This window comes from Rhinoderma darwinii, chromosome 2 (genome assembly GCF_050947455.1).
Source record: "Rhinoderma darwinii isolate aRhiDar2 chromosome 2, aRhiDar2.hap1, whole genome shotgun sequence".
Lineage (NCBI taxonomy): Eukaryota > Metazoa > Chordata > Amphibia > Anura > Rhinodermatidae > Rhinoderma > Rhinoderma darwinii.
This window is the reverse complement of record NC_134688.1, coordinates 124,099,502-124,114,326: the sequence shown is the minus strand read 5'-3', so window position 1 is coordinate 124,114,326 and position 14,825 is coordinate 124,099,502. Positions and strand designations below refer to the sequence as shown.

The 14,825-nt window shown below is 40.1% G+C and overlaps 1 protein-coding gene across 1 annotated transcript in view; it reads right to left on the bottom strand.

Annotated features, from left to right (window-relative positions):
- Nucleotides 1-14,825, bottom strand: part of ERICH6B (glutamate rich 6B) — a 157,051-nt gene that overhangs the window by 54,624 nt on the left and 87,602 nt on the right. The window lies entirely within an intron of this gene.

Here is a 14,825-nt window from a genome sequence, read left to right as displayed (position 1 = left end):
GTGGCTTTTGAAGACATTGATGGTTAGGTAGAGATCCCAGGTAGAAACCTTACCCTGGTGGCCCGGACATTCCAAACTACACTTCTGTTTGTAGGAGAAAAAAAAAATCTAAGGTTAGTTTACCCTTCACCTGTTTATGAATGTTGTAGGTCAGCATTGAGGGCAAGCACTGTACAGGTTCATCTGTAGGAGAATAGGGCCAACCTGAGCAGCGTTTCTGTTTTGGTATATTTATTATGTTGCCCTCTGTTGGGTTCTGTACAATATGTTAGTACTAAATAAAGGATGTTAATAAAATGTTAGTTGACCAGCCCCCTCTCGTTCTCTAACATTGTAGTGTCTGGAAGAGGTGGAACCATGTGCATGTTCACACCACCCATTTTTTCTGGCCCAATATAAAGGAAAGTGCAGTCTTTCCTATACAAAAAAAAAAGGGATGCTGACATATACTGCCCTGACTGAGGCCAAAGGGACACTCTTTTTTCCCTCTGTTGGGTACATGAGGGCCTATGACATGCATCGGGAGGGAGCTTTGTGAACATGATATGAACAGAGCCCTAACTGCAGCTTACTTGTACACACAATTTTTTTGTGCATATTGGAAGTAGGTCAACTTGGTCATTGTGTTCACTGCCATAAAACGTCAACGACAGGCACATAGTCATTTTTTAAAAAATCTCATTATGGTACTTGTAAGTGAAGCTCATCATTTTCCATAATCTCTGAAGGAAAAACTCATTAAAAGTCCCATAAAATGTTATATTATTTTTTAATTCTTGCTAAATCTAAAACTAATGACTATGGACAACTATAAAGTCATATTAAACAGGTATGTGAATCCTTGAACTGTTATTTGAAGGTCGTATTAAGATATTGTTAACTTAAATCGGAGACCACAGGGAAATTTGTCATGCTCGTATTTTAAGAGATTTTATTGCCAAAATCCATGGAGGTTAAAGGATCAAATCTTTGCAAGGTCAACTACACTTTCAATCTTCTGCTGAGATATCTCTTTACAATTAAGTGATTAAAATTAAATGAATGTATTAATTATATCTGAAAGTGCTGGGAGATCTAAGTGCTGCAGCTATTAATATTAATACTAGAACTTGTTAAATATGCAATCTATTTTTTTATTCAAAGTAAATCTAAGTTTAAGGATGCTTGTTCCAATACAATGTTGCTAGAGGAAGATTATTTTTATATTGAATACATTAATAGAAAGGTCAAAACTATAAAAGGAGCAGTAGCAATAATTCGATTATTAATAATAATGTTGCACTTTTACAGTACTTTACACTAGAAGATTTCAAAGCAATTCAGAAACCGATTACAATGACATGGTTTATGGACTGAAAGGGCAAATGCAGAATACTAACATTTTGCTAATTATTTGAATCGTTTTATAAACTAATCCAGTTGAAGGGGTTTTCTTACTAAAATGTTTTATTACCTTTTGATAGGATAGTGTGAAAGTGATTAAAATGTGTTGAAGTGTCTCCATTTTGTGCCACCCATCTTGTATATCTGGCATCCATCTTGTATTCTAAAGAATCTATCTCGTGCTTAAAAAGTCATTGTTCCTTTAAAGGGAATGTGTCGCTAGAATTTTTTTTTTTCCAGTTAAAGAATTATTATTTAAGTGATTACACATTGTTTTATTTTTTTTTATTTTTTCACAAGTCGGGAAATATTATAAATAAGATGCTAATTTATAACATTTCCATGTGCTGGCCACTAGAGGGAGCAGTTCCCAAAATTGCAGCATGGTCAATGTGGTAACGCAACCTCATTGATTTATGCTGCAAATTTGGGGTGGACACACACTCTCTCTAGTGTCCTCACACAATCCCCCCTCCCTTCTTCTGGCTAGTGCCAGGAGGGGTTTGAATCTTCAAACCTCCTACACTGTGTGCCGCCATTTTCTGTGCGACTGCACAGTGTAGGAGGATTATATACAGGGCTCAGCAGACAGTATAACACGAACATACACGAACATAATACACACATCACATACACGAACATAAATTACCTTCCTGACGCCGCTCCTATTCCTTGCACTTTCGCATCCTTGAACATATGGCCGGAAGCCGCGGCCGGAAGTCATCATCTTACTGTCCGGCAGCGGCTGCCGGTCCACATGAAAATGGCGCCGGATTTTGCTCTGCGAACGAGCTTCATTTTGGCCTGTGTGGGAGCAGCGCATGCGCCGTTCCCACACAGATGGCGTGCGCTTCAGACAATGGAACGGCTCCCGTTCGCTTTCTCTATGGGGGTGTATGTGCTGTATTCCATCTCTGTATGTGTAGTTAATCGAAACATACAGAGATGAAAAAAAATGGCAGCCCCCATAGAGAAGTAAAAGAAAGAACAAAGTAAAAAGTAGAACATGAGAACACAAATAAATAACATTTATGTTAATATCATATTGAAAGCAATATGATAAAAAAAATAAAAAATTCATGACACCTTTCCTTTAAGAAAAGTATATTTATGCTGGAATTGTCTGAAACTTTCTGTCTTTCTCTGTTTCTTATCTGAGTACATTACAAGAAATGTATAATGGCCTTGTAACTGTAAACTGTATGAGAAGGCCCTTTTATTGCAAGCGAAACAAAGTAAGATAAGAATTCATTCTGGCCTGAGAATATGGATACGGTTTGCGGCAGGGGCAGAGGTGGTGTAGAATTTTATGAGAATCATAGTTTTACATTTTATGCCTACGTTTGGCCCAGTAAGAACATCTGCTCATTGTATGCTATTGGCTGAACCAGACTCAACGTCACATTGTAAATGATTGGCTGAAATCAAGTCTACACACTTTTTGAAAGATATAATTGTAATTGCTTTGGTCAATAAACTCAGAAGTATTATTGTGTATACACGCATTGTCTCGTGTCTCTTACTTCTCTCTGATATATCGATATAACTTATGGATTTGGATCTAGATACGTTTCCTGAGTGGGTGTCAGTTGACCATAGTTTGTACGGTTGAAAAAAGACACATGTCCATCAAGTTCAACCAAGGGATGGGAAAGGGGAAGTGGGATGGGAAAGGGGAAGTAAAAAATTTCTACACATAGCAGTTAATATTTTTTTGTTCTAGGAAATTATCTAAGCCTTTTTTAAAGCCATCTACTGTCCCTGCTGCGACCAGCTCCTGCGGTAGGCTATTCCATAGATTCACAGTTCTCACAGTAAAGAAGGCTTGTCGCCTCTGCAGGTTGAACCTTTTTTTCTCCAGACGGTGGGAGTGCCCCCTTGTTTTTTGAGGGGGTTTTACATGGAACAGGATTTCACCATATTTTTTGTATGCGCCATTCATATATTTATATAAGTTAATCATGTCCCCCCTTAGTCGTCTTTTCTCAAGGCTAAATAGGTTTAGTTCTTTTAATCTTTCCTCATAACTTAGATTCTCCATGCCACTTATTAGCTTCGTTGCTCTTCTTTGTATTTTTTCCAACTCCAGGGCATCCTTTCTATGAACTGGAGCCCAGAACTGGACTGCATATTCTAGATGAGGCCTCACTAATGCTTTGTAAAGTGGTAATATTACATCCCTGTCCCGCGAGTCCATGCCTCTTTTGATACACGACAATATTTTGCTGGCCTTTGAAGCAGCTGATTGACACTGCATGCTGAAATTTAGTTTATGATTTACAAGTACACCCAGATCCTTCTCAACAATTGACTCCCCCAGTGTAGCTCCCCCTAGGACATATGATGCTTGCAGGTTTTTCGTACCCAGATGCATAACTTTACATTTATCTACATTAAACTTCATTTGCCAAGTGGACGCCCAAACACTTAGTTTGTTTAAATCTGCCTGCAATTCACAAACATCTTCCATAGTCTGAACTATATTGCATAGCTTGGTGTCATCTGCAAAAATAGAAATAGTGCTATTAATCCCATCCTCTATATCATTAATAAATAAGTTGAATAATAGTGGTCCCAGCACTGAACCCTGGGGTACACCACTTATAACTGGGGACCATTCAGAGTAGGAATCATTGACCACAACTCTCTGGATACGGTCCTTGAGCCAATTCTCAATCCAATTACAAACTATACTTTCTAAACCTATAGTCCTTAATTTACCCATTAGATGTCTATGAGGGACAGTGTCAAATGCCTTTGCAAAGTCCAAAAACACTATATCCACAGCGGCCCCTCTGTCTAGGCTTCTGCTTACCTCTTCATAAAAACAAATCAGGTTGGTTTGACAGCTTCTGTCCTTTGTAAAACCATGCTGGCTGTCACTTATAATACTATTTATTGTCACATAATTCTGTATATAGTCCCTCAATAGCCCCTCAAACATTTTCCCCACAATTGATGTTAAGCTTACTGGTCTATAATTACCCGGCGAAGACCTAGAGCCCTTTTTGAAAATAGGCACCACATTTGCCCTGCGCCAGTCCCTTGGCACTATACCACTCATGAGAGACTCTCTAAATATTATGAAGAGGGGGACAGAAATAACTGAACTAAGCTCTTTAAGAACTCTAGGGTGTAACCCATCTGGTCCCGGGGCCTTGTGTACATTTATTTTATTTAATTTAGCTTGGACCATATCTACATTCATCCAATTCAGTATATCAACTGATATATTAACAGCACCGGCAGCGTCTACATCAGCTGCTCCTTCTTCTGTTGTATATACAGAGCGGAAGAACCCATTTAGTAACTCTGCCTTCTCTTGATCCCCTGTGACCAACTCCCCATTACCACTATCTAAGGGTCCTACATGTTCAGACCTGGGCTTTTTTGCATTTATATGCTTGAAGAATTTTTTAGGATTTGTTTTACTATCCTTGGCCACCTGCCTTTCATTTTGTATTTTTGCTGATTTTATTACATTTTTACAGATTTTATTAAGCTCTTTATATTTTACAAAGGCTGCAGATGTACCCTCAGATTTGTATTTTTTAAATGCCCTTTTTTTGTCATGTATTGCCCCTTTCACAGAAGGTGTAAGCCATGTGGGGTTTAATTTTAGTTGTTTATACTTGTTACCTGTAGGAATACATTTTGCACTATAATTACCCAAAGTAGATTTGAAAATCTCCCATTTATCATTTGTCCCATTATTTGACATTAGTTCTTCCCAGTCTATATCCTGAATTGCCGCCCTCATCCTGGGGAAATTGGCTTTCTTAAAATTAAATGTTTTTGCCCTCCCAGCCTGCGTTTGTTTTTTACAGTATAGGTAAAATATAACTATATTATGATCACTGTTACCAAGGTTTTCACGAACATTGACATTCCCAACAAGCTCTGCATTATTAGAAATGACCAGATCCAACAGAGCTTCACCTCTAGTCGGGTCTTCCACAAACTGGCACATAAAATTTTCCTGCAACAGGTTGAGGAAATGTCTCCCCTTTGCAGTTGAAGCCGAACCATGACACCAATTAATATCCGGATAATTAAAATCTCCCATTATCACAACAGTACCCGCCTGTGCAGCCCGCTCCATTTGTTTATATATTTGACCTTCTATCTCTTCAGTTATATTGGGGGGTCTATAGATTACACCAAAAGTAATTTTTTCAGTGTTTACTTCCCTTTGTAATTCCACCCACAAGGTTTCAACCTCCTCACAGTCTTCACCCTCTAATGTCTCATTTACACTCACCTTCATATCGCTTCTCACATACAGACATACACCACCACCTTTCCTATTTGCCCTGTCTTTCCGAAACAGTGTAAAACCCTGTAGATTTACAGCCCAGTCATGTGAAGAGTCCAGCCATGTTTCAGCAACACCAACTATATCTATATCTTCTTCCAGTATTAAGGCCTCCAGCTCCCCCATTTTGCTTGCTAGACTTCTGGCATTTGTGAACATACACTTTAACTTGCCTTTAAATGTTTCACTTTCACTATCAGAAATGTGATTATTTGACATTTGGGCCTTTTTATTTTCACTGCTGTTTTGTAACAAAAGGATCTCCTTATCTTGTTGCCTAGTCCTCTCCCCACCGTCTGTTTCTCCCCCCACCAATATAGTCTGACCCCTCTCTAACCTAACTACCCCTTTATTTCCTACATTGGCCTCCCTCCTCAGCCCTAGTTTAAACACTCCGCCACCCCAGCTAGAATTCTCTCCCCCAGCACAGCGGACCCCCTTCCATTTAGGTGCAAATCATCTGCAGAATACAGTTTGTACCCCAATGAAAAGTCAGCCCAGTGCTCTAGGAACCCAAATCCTTCTCCTCTACACCAAGACTTAAGCCATGCATTTAACTCCCTGAGCTCCCGCTGTCTTTCCTGTGATGCGCATGGCACAGGCAGTATTCCTGAGAATACAACCTTGGAGGTCCTTCCCTTCAGCTTGTAGCCTAGTTCTTTAAAATTATTCTTAAAGGGAATGTGTTGCCAGAAAAACATGATTTTTTTTTTTTTAATTAAACATTTAGTGTGTGGGTGATTAAACATTGTTCAAATTCTTTTTATTTTTTTCACGAGTCAGGAAATATTATAAATTAATTCTAATTTATAATATTACCCATTTCTGGTCACTAGATGGAGCTATTCCCAAAATTGCAGCATTGCAAAATTGGGTAAAAAGCCCTCGCTCTAGTGAGCTCTCAGCATCCCCCCCTCCTTTATCCTGGCTAGTGCCGGGATAAACGAGGGGTTTGAACGGTGTAACCTCCTACACTGTGTGTCGCCATTTTTTGAGCTAACACACAGTGTAGTAGGTTTACATACAGTAGTAAACACACACAAACACGAACATACATTGAAATCTCTTACCTGCTCCTGCCGCCGCGGCTCCCTCCGGCCCGTCCGCTCCGTCTGCTGCCGCTGGTCCAAGTGCACAAGTCCGGAAGCCGCGACCGGAAGTAGTAATATTACTGTCCGGCCGCGACTTCCGGTCCACAGGAAAATGGCGCCGGACGGCGCCAATTTCAAATTGGACTGTGTGGGAGCGGCGCATGCGCAGTTCCCACACAGACGCCGTACACACAAGTGAATGGGACGGCAGCCGTTCGCAGTCCCTATGGGACTGTGGCTGCCGTATTCCATGTCTGTATGTGTCGTTAATCGACACATACAGAAATGGAACAAAAAATGGCAGCCCCCATAGGGAAGAAAAAGTGTAAAAATAAGAAAAAGTAAAACACAAACACACAAATAAATATAAACGTTTTTAATAAAGCACTAACATCTTTAACATATAAAAAAATAATTTGTGATGACACTGTTCCTTTAAGGCTCCTCCACCTACCATTTATTCTGTCGTTGGTACCGACATGGACCACAACAGCTGGATCATCACCAGCCTCTCCCACCAATTTGTCCACCCGTTCCACCACATGCCGAACCCTGGCACCAGGGAGACAGCAAACCATTCGGTTGAGGCGGTCTTGGCGACAAATTATTCTATCCGTCTTCCTGATTATAGAATCCCCTACAACTATCAATTGTCTTGGCTTACCTGCATTACCATCCCGCCGAGTACTAGCTGGGCTGTTCTCCCGGCTGTTAGGGAGATCAGTATCCACTAGGGCTGCCTTTTCTGAGACTGACACCCTCGCATCATCACCCAACCTGGCAATTTTGCTTGGAATGCCAGAAACCGGATCGGCCTTCCTTGTCTTTGACCCCTTTCTACTGCCCCTAACTACATTAACCCAGCGACTTACCTGATCCTGCTCACCCATGTCTTCACCCTCCAGTTCTAACCCACTAACTGCATGCTCCGTGAGCAGCAAGCTCAGCTCAAGATTGTCTATCCTCCTCAGTGTTGCATTCTGCTCCTCCAGATCTCTAATACGAGCTTCCAGGTGACCAACATGCTCACATCTGCCACAGAGATATTCACCCTGGAACTCCGGCTCCAGTCGTGTATACATATGGCAAACTGTGCACTGAAGAAAACCTCCAATCTTGCTATCCATTATCCAAGTTACACCAAAACAGCGAACAATTGTCAAAGTAAAAGAAAAGAAGAGTACTTACTGGGGCTTCAACTCCTCTTTTCAACTCCGGTTTTAGAACTCCACTTAGTTCACAAGCCACTTAAACCACCAAGCTCAGAAAGAGCAAGCTCAAAATTAGGTCTGCTGACTAATTTATACCACCTGTGTCCAGTTAACCCCTTCCTCCTAGACAGCTGCTCAGCTGGAACGAATACAGAAATACAGCAACACAACCACTCGTCTAAAACTTCAGTCTAATATATTTTGGCCATGATTGCATCAACAGATCGGTATACAACACTGAAATGTGGAGGCTTGACCATTAAGAACCTTATAAGAATGGGTTGGTTTTAGTGATGTTCACTGGGGGAAAGCATGAAGTGTCAGTAACTCCAATTCTACACTGACATACAAAGTAGACAGTGGGGGAGAGCAAGTGCATTGTGTCAGCCCTGAAAAGTGCCCCGGGAGCCATCTTATTCACTGCTATTAAATAGGATACTATAGGTAATGTGGGAGCTCAGGGCTTGAGTCCTGTATGTCAGTCATTAGGAGATTGGAGCAGGTGTTCTCTATGATACCTTATACTAGCTAGTTGCCGTTACATTTTATTTTGGGGGCGTTACATTGACGATATTCTCATCCTCTGGGATGGAGATGTCAATACCTTCACTGACTTCATGTCTATACTCAACCATAATACAATAGGGATGAGATTCACTTATGAGATACATGATCATGAGATCAATTTTCTCGATCTCAAGATCTCTTTGGACCCTGGTGGCAGTGTCCAAACTGATATTTTCCGCAAAGCTACAGCCACTAACAGCTTCCTTCATTGGGATAGTTATCATCCACCCGCTCTGAAAAAAGGAATTCCAATCGGCCAATATCTGAGAGCCAAGAGAAATTGTTCCAACGACTTATCCTTCCAAACTGAATGCGACGGGCTGTATCATAAATTCCTGGCACGAGGATACCCCAAAAAATGGCTACATAGGGCCTATGCCAGGGCCAAGGCATCTGATAGACCTAGTTTACTTCTAGATAAAGAGGCCACACGTGGCATTTCTAGATCACCCAGTGCCATACGGTGTATAGGCACTTTTGACGTTTGCTCTCCTCAAGTCACTAATATCTTACGGAAACATTGGTCTATACTCACTGCTGACCCTGACCTTAGGGACGCAATTTCAGCGAGTCCAAGTATTACCTATCGCAGGGGGAAAAACCTGCGGGAATTCCTAGTACATAGTCATCACTCTAGACGATCTAGTGCTCCATCTAGTTGGTTAAAATCATCTGTCAAGGGATCTCATCCTTGTGGCAGATGTTCTTTTTGCCCTCTCATGCCAACAGTTAAGAATTTCACTAATCCAGTGGATGGCAAACTGTATGAGATTCGACAATTTATTAATTGCCAATCTAGTGGAGTTGTATACATAGCGAAATGCCCATGTCCCAAGCTGTACGTGGGCAAGACCGTCCAGGAATTGAGGAGACGAATCTCCAAACACCGTAGTACCATCAATAATAAAGAAGACACTACCCTATCCAGGCATTTTCATAAATTCCATGGGGGTGATACTCGGTTGTTGCAGTTTTGGGGTGTCGTCCAGCTTAAACTGGGCCCCAGGGCGGGTAACTTAGATCGGAGACTCCTACAGGAAGAGGCACGGTGGATTCATCTGCTCGGCACTATGACCCCGCAGGGCCTGAATGAGGGGTTTACCTTCACTGCTTTTCTCTGATGTTGTTTTGGTTGTTTTGTTTTGTTTTTTGTTTTTTGTTTTTTTTTTTTTTTTTTTTTTTTTTTTTTTTTGTTTTTTGTTGTTTGTTTTGTTTTTTCTGATTTTGATCTCTTGTTTATGTGTCCCTGATGTATACTGTGGTTTCTCTCTTAGACGTATATACACACAGTATTTATTGATATATGAGTGGATAGTTTAGCTCTATACCTGTCCCTAACGATGAATTGTGGATACTTTCGCAATAATATCCCATAAAATATTTTTAAAATATAATAAAAATCTTATACTATCTAGGACCACATTTTTATGGCGGCCCCTTTATTTTCCCCTTAACATTTGGAATCAATATTTGGAATTGATATCCATTTGACATATAGTTAGCCCAATGGACTTTGTAATCCCTGTGGCTCATCAGCATTTATTTCCGATGCAGGATGAAGTGGAGATTTATTTATTTATTTATTTATATATGCTCCCTAATAGATTAACGACATTATTTGCGTCTTATCTTGCTACGGGCACTTGACTTTTGGTTACATCTTAGTCCAGGGTAAATAAGTCCGAGAAATCCATGAATTTATAAACGCTACCCTCTTTATCTATATGGCCAACCCATTCTAAGTCTGGATATCATCCATCTGCGCATGCGTCATTTCTACCTGGATTTTTGTATATGTTGTGCATTTGTCCACTAACTACTTTTTGAACCATGTCCCTGAATGATATGTTTGTGCTTTGCGCACATTGCCGCTTCTTATTGGTCCATGTTTCCATCTTTCCTAATAATAGTGGATACCACATACGTATATCTCTGCCTTGGAATAATCATACAGGTTTTCTTATACTATTAGGTTCTCTTATATTACTTACCTACGGGGCTCTGCCGTCTCTCGGTCCAGTGAATTGAAGTCCTATTCTCCTATGTATACACAGGCGGTATTGCCTGCCTTATATTATCATTGTCACTGCAATCCTATTCTTATTCCCACTTTTTCTAAGTTGCGACTTTGCACCACTGCGCATGCGCGGTCCCTAAATGGACCAGCGTAGACGCTGTATAGCTATTCAATCACTATAGGACTTTTTAGACTATGTTCCCGATTGGTAAGTGTGCGCTTGCGCACCTCCCCCTGTATGATTGGCTCCCCGAATGGTCTCCTATTGGTCCACGGATCAGCTGTGGAGGCTGGTATCCTTTCACTCCTGGTGATTGGCAGTTGGCACTGACGTACCTTGGTTTGCGTCATAGACGGACTTTACAAGAGGGGAGGAATTCCCGGCGCGCCGCCATTAGCCCCATTTCCCCTGAGGACGTTACAGCAGTAACGAAACATGTCGGGGGGGCTTCTCAAATTTTAATTCCTGCTTTGCTGGCTAAACCTAAGCACACACCTCAATCACTGACGGCTACGATAGCGGTCGTGTTACGTTGGCTCATAGGTGTGTTACACTAGTGCATGGGCAGCTGTCTTGCATACGTTTACCCGGCAATCTAGCAGTGACAATTTTAATTTTCATGTGGTCTGTTACATTGCTATATATAGCACATTAAAGAATTTACTTTATTTATTTATCATTCATCTTTATGGTAGTTGGAAAACAGGGCTTTTCTTGCCTAACGGCAACTAGCTAGTATTGTGTATTGCGCCCACCAACTACCCAGGATCTTTTTCATTTTTGTTAGCACTCTATGATACCTTGATGCATGTAATCTCCACTCCCTGCTGTGGCTCTGAGTAAAGGACTGGAGATTCATATGTAGCTGGAAACGACTTTTTACAGTGGTCTGCTGGAGTCTCACCATAGGCAGGATTGTCTGCCACTCTCAGTAAGTGCTGGAATGGAAGGGAGCAGTAGTGGGATTATTCTTTTGAAGTGAGTATTAACCCCTTAAGGACATGGACTAGTTGGCACGTTCAGTATGCAGCTCCATTTTTCAAATCTGACGTGTCACTTTATGTGGTAATAACTTTTTAATGCTTTTACTTATTTAAGCGATTCTGAGATTGTTTTGTTGTGACACATTATACTTTGGGTTAGTGGTAAAATTTGGTCAACACATTCAGTATTTTATTGAAAAAAAATAGCAAAATTTAGTGAAAAATTAAAAAAAATTAGCATTTTTCTAAATTTAAATGTATCTGCTTGTAAGACAGATAGTTATACCACACAAAATAAATGGTAATTAACATTTCCCCGTATGTCTACTTTAGATTGGCATAGTTTTTTTGAACATCCTTTTATTTTTCTAGGATGTTACAAGGCTTAGAACTTTCATAGCAATTTCTCACATTTTCAAGAAACTTTCAAAAGGCTATTTTTATATGGACGATTTCAGTTGTGAAGTAATTGTGAGCTGCCCATACAATGCAAACCCCCATAAATCGCCTCATTTTAAAAACGGAACCCCTCAAAGTATTCAAAACAGCATGTAGAAAGTTTATTAACCCTTTAGGCATTTCACAAGAATTACAGCAACGTAGGGATGACATTTACAATTTCATTTTTTTTGCAGCAAAAAATCCTTTTTTTCTGTAACAGAGAAGGTCTCACCATCGAAAGCAACTCAATATTTATTGCCCAGATTCTGCAGTTTTTAGAAATATCCCACATGTGGCCCTAGTGTGCGAATTCACTGAAACACAAACCCCCCAAAAGTGACCCCATTTGGAGAACTACACCCCTCAAGGAATTTATTGAGGGGTATAGTGAGCATTTTTATCCCACAGGTTTTTTGCTGACTTTAGTGTAATTAGGCCGTGAAAATGAAAATCTAAATTTTTTCTAATAAAATGTCGTTTTAGCTCAGATTTTTCCATTTTCCCAATAAATAAAGGAGAAAAAGCACCCCAACATTTGTAAAACAACCTCTTTTGAGCATAGTAATACCCCATATATGGTAATAAACTGCTGTTTGGACTCACGGCAGGGCTTAGAAGGGAAAGAGCGCTATTTGGCTTTTGGAGCTTAAATTTTGCTGTAATGGTTTGCTGCGCCATGTTACATTTGCAAAGCTCCTGCGGGACCAAATCAGTGGAAACCCCACAAAAGTGACACCATTTGGGAAAATACACCCCTGAAAGAATTTATCTAGGGGTATAGTGAGTATTTTGACCCCACAGGTTTTTTGTTGAATTTATTGGAATTAGGCCATGAAATTGAAAAGCTACATTTTTTTCTGATAAAACGTGGACATTCAATTTTTACAAGAAATAAAGAAGAAAAAGCACCCCAAAATTTTAAAACCTATTTCTCCCGATTACGGAAATACCCTATAAGTGGTAATAAACTGCTGTTTGGACACACGGCAGGGCTCAAAAGGGAAGGAGCACCATTTGGAGCTCAAATTTAGCTGGAATGGTTTCCAGGTACCATGTCACATTTGCAAAGCTCCTGCGGGACCAAAACAGTAGGAACTACACCCCTTAAGGAATCTATATAGGGGTATAGTGAGCATTTAGACCCCACTGGTCTTTTGCAGAATTTATTGGAATTAAGACGTAAAAATTAATATCAACATTTTTCCCAATAAAAAGTTGAATTTTTTCATTTTCACAAGGCATAAAGGAGAAAAAGTGCCCAACATTTGTAAAGCAATTTCTCCCGAGTACGGAAATACCCCACATGTGGTCATAAACTGCTGTTTGGACACACGACAGGGCTCAGAATGGCAGGAGCGCTATTTGCCATGTAGATTTTGCTGGATTGTTTTTTGGGCGCATTTGCAAAACCCTAAGGTACCAGAGTACAGTGGAAGCCCCCAAGAAGTGACTCCATTTTGGAAACTACACCCCTTAAGACATTTTAAGGAGTGTAGTGGGCATTTTGACCCCACAGGTGTTTTTTCATTAGTAGTTACTGCGCAGCAGATGGTGCAAAGTGAAAATTGCAATTTTCCGCCGATATGCCATTTTAGTTTACAATATGTTGTGCCTAGTTTATGCCAAAGAAGGCACACACCTCGTAAACGGCTAAGCTGGTTCTCCCGGGTATTGCGATGCCATTTATGTGGACGTAAACTGCTGTTTGGGCACACTGTAGGGTTCAGAAGGAAGGGGGTGCTATTTAGCTTTTGGAGCACAGATTTTCCTTGATAGTTGCTCTGTTTGATATTTTGCTGGTATTTCAGTTTATAATGTGGGGACATATGTAATCTGTGCTGAGTACATCAGGGTATAATAAGAGGGTATAATAATGGGGTAAATAAGAAATATTTCAGAGATATGTGGCCAGTGTCGCACTGATAAATTGTGCCCGATCTTATCAGCTTTCCGCTTTTGGACACTCTGCACATTTTGTGTCGCCATATTCTGAGAGCCAGAACTTTACACTAAAAAAATGCTGTGTAAGGGCTTGTTTATTGCGGGACAGGTTGTAGTTTTTATAGGTACTATGTACACCACTGAGTGTGTGAAATATTATAAAGTAATTTATTAATTAGCTTATAAATTTAAAATCATATCATCAATAGTTCACATTGATGATGCAGTTTACGCCAACGCCTACTCAGACAGACAGGAAAATAAATCTGTGCCTACTATGATAGGTAAAAATGCTTCAAATTTATTTAAAGGCATGCACCTTTTAATACATTTGGCACAAATCACTCCAACTACAGTACCCACTTTACGAAGACTGGTGGAAAAACCACTGCAAATGAATAGAATACAACATTGCATGACAAAACTCATGTAGTCCCGGCTTATTATCTATCTAGTAAATACTGAAGACTCACATTGTAACCAGTGCACATGAATGCTTTATAATAACCTTCACTGTTAAATATTTTATATACTGCAGGAGCTCCTGGAAAGCCCTCTAGGAGAAAAGGATTAGGGAACACTCATAAAATAAAGTGAATATACTATGCATTCATTCTTCAGAGCAGCAGAGTAGGAAATAGTACTAAAAATATTATTACCAAAGCATTTTATTTTCAGAAGCTCTGTGTGATCCACACATTAAAAATGAAAAACTCCGGTCTAAAGGGAATGAACCAGTCTAAGTCTGTTATTTACTGCCTCCTGACCTCGGGGACATATAAAATGTGTCACTGTGACCCAATCTGTTTGATTTACCTTAAGTATGGAGGTTGTGAACAAGCAGAAGAATTCATATTTTATGTACTCAGTTAAAA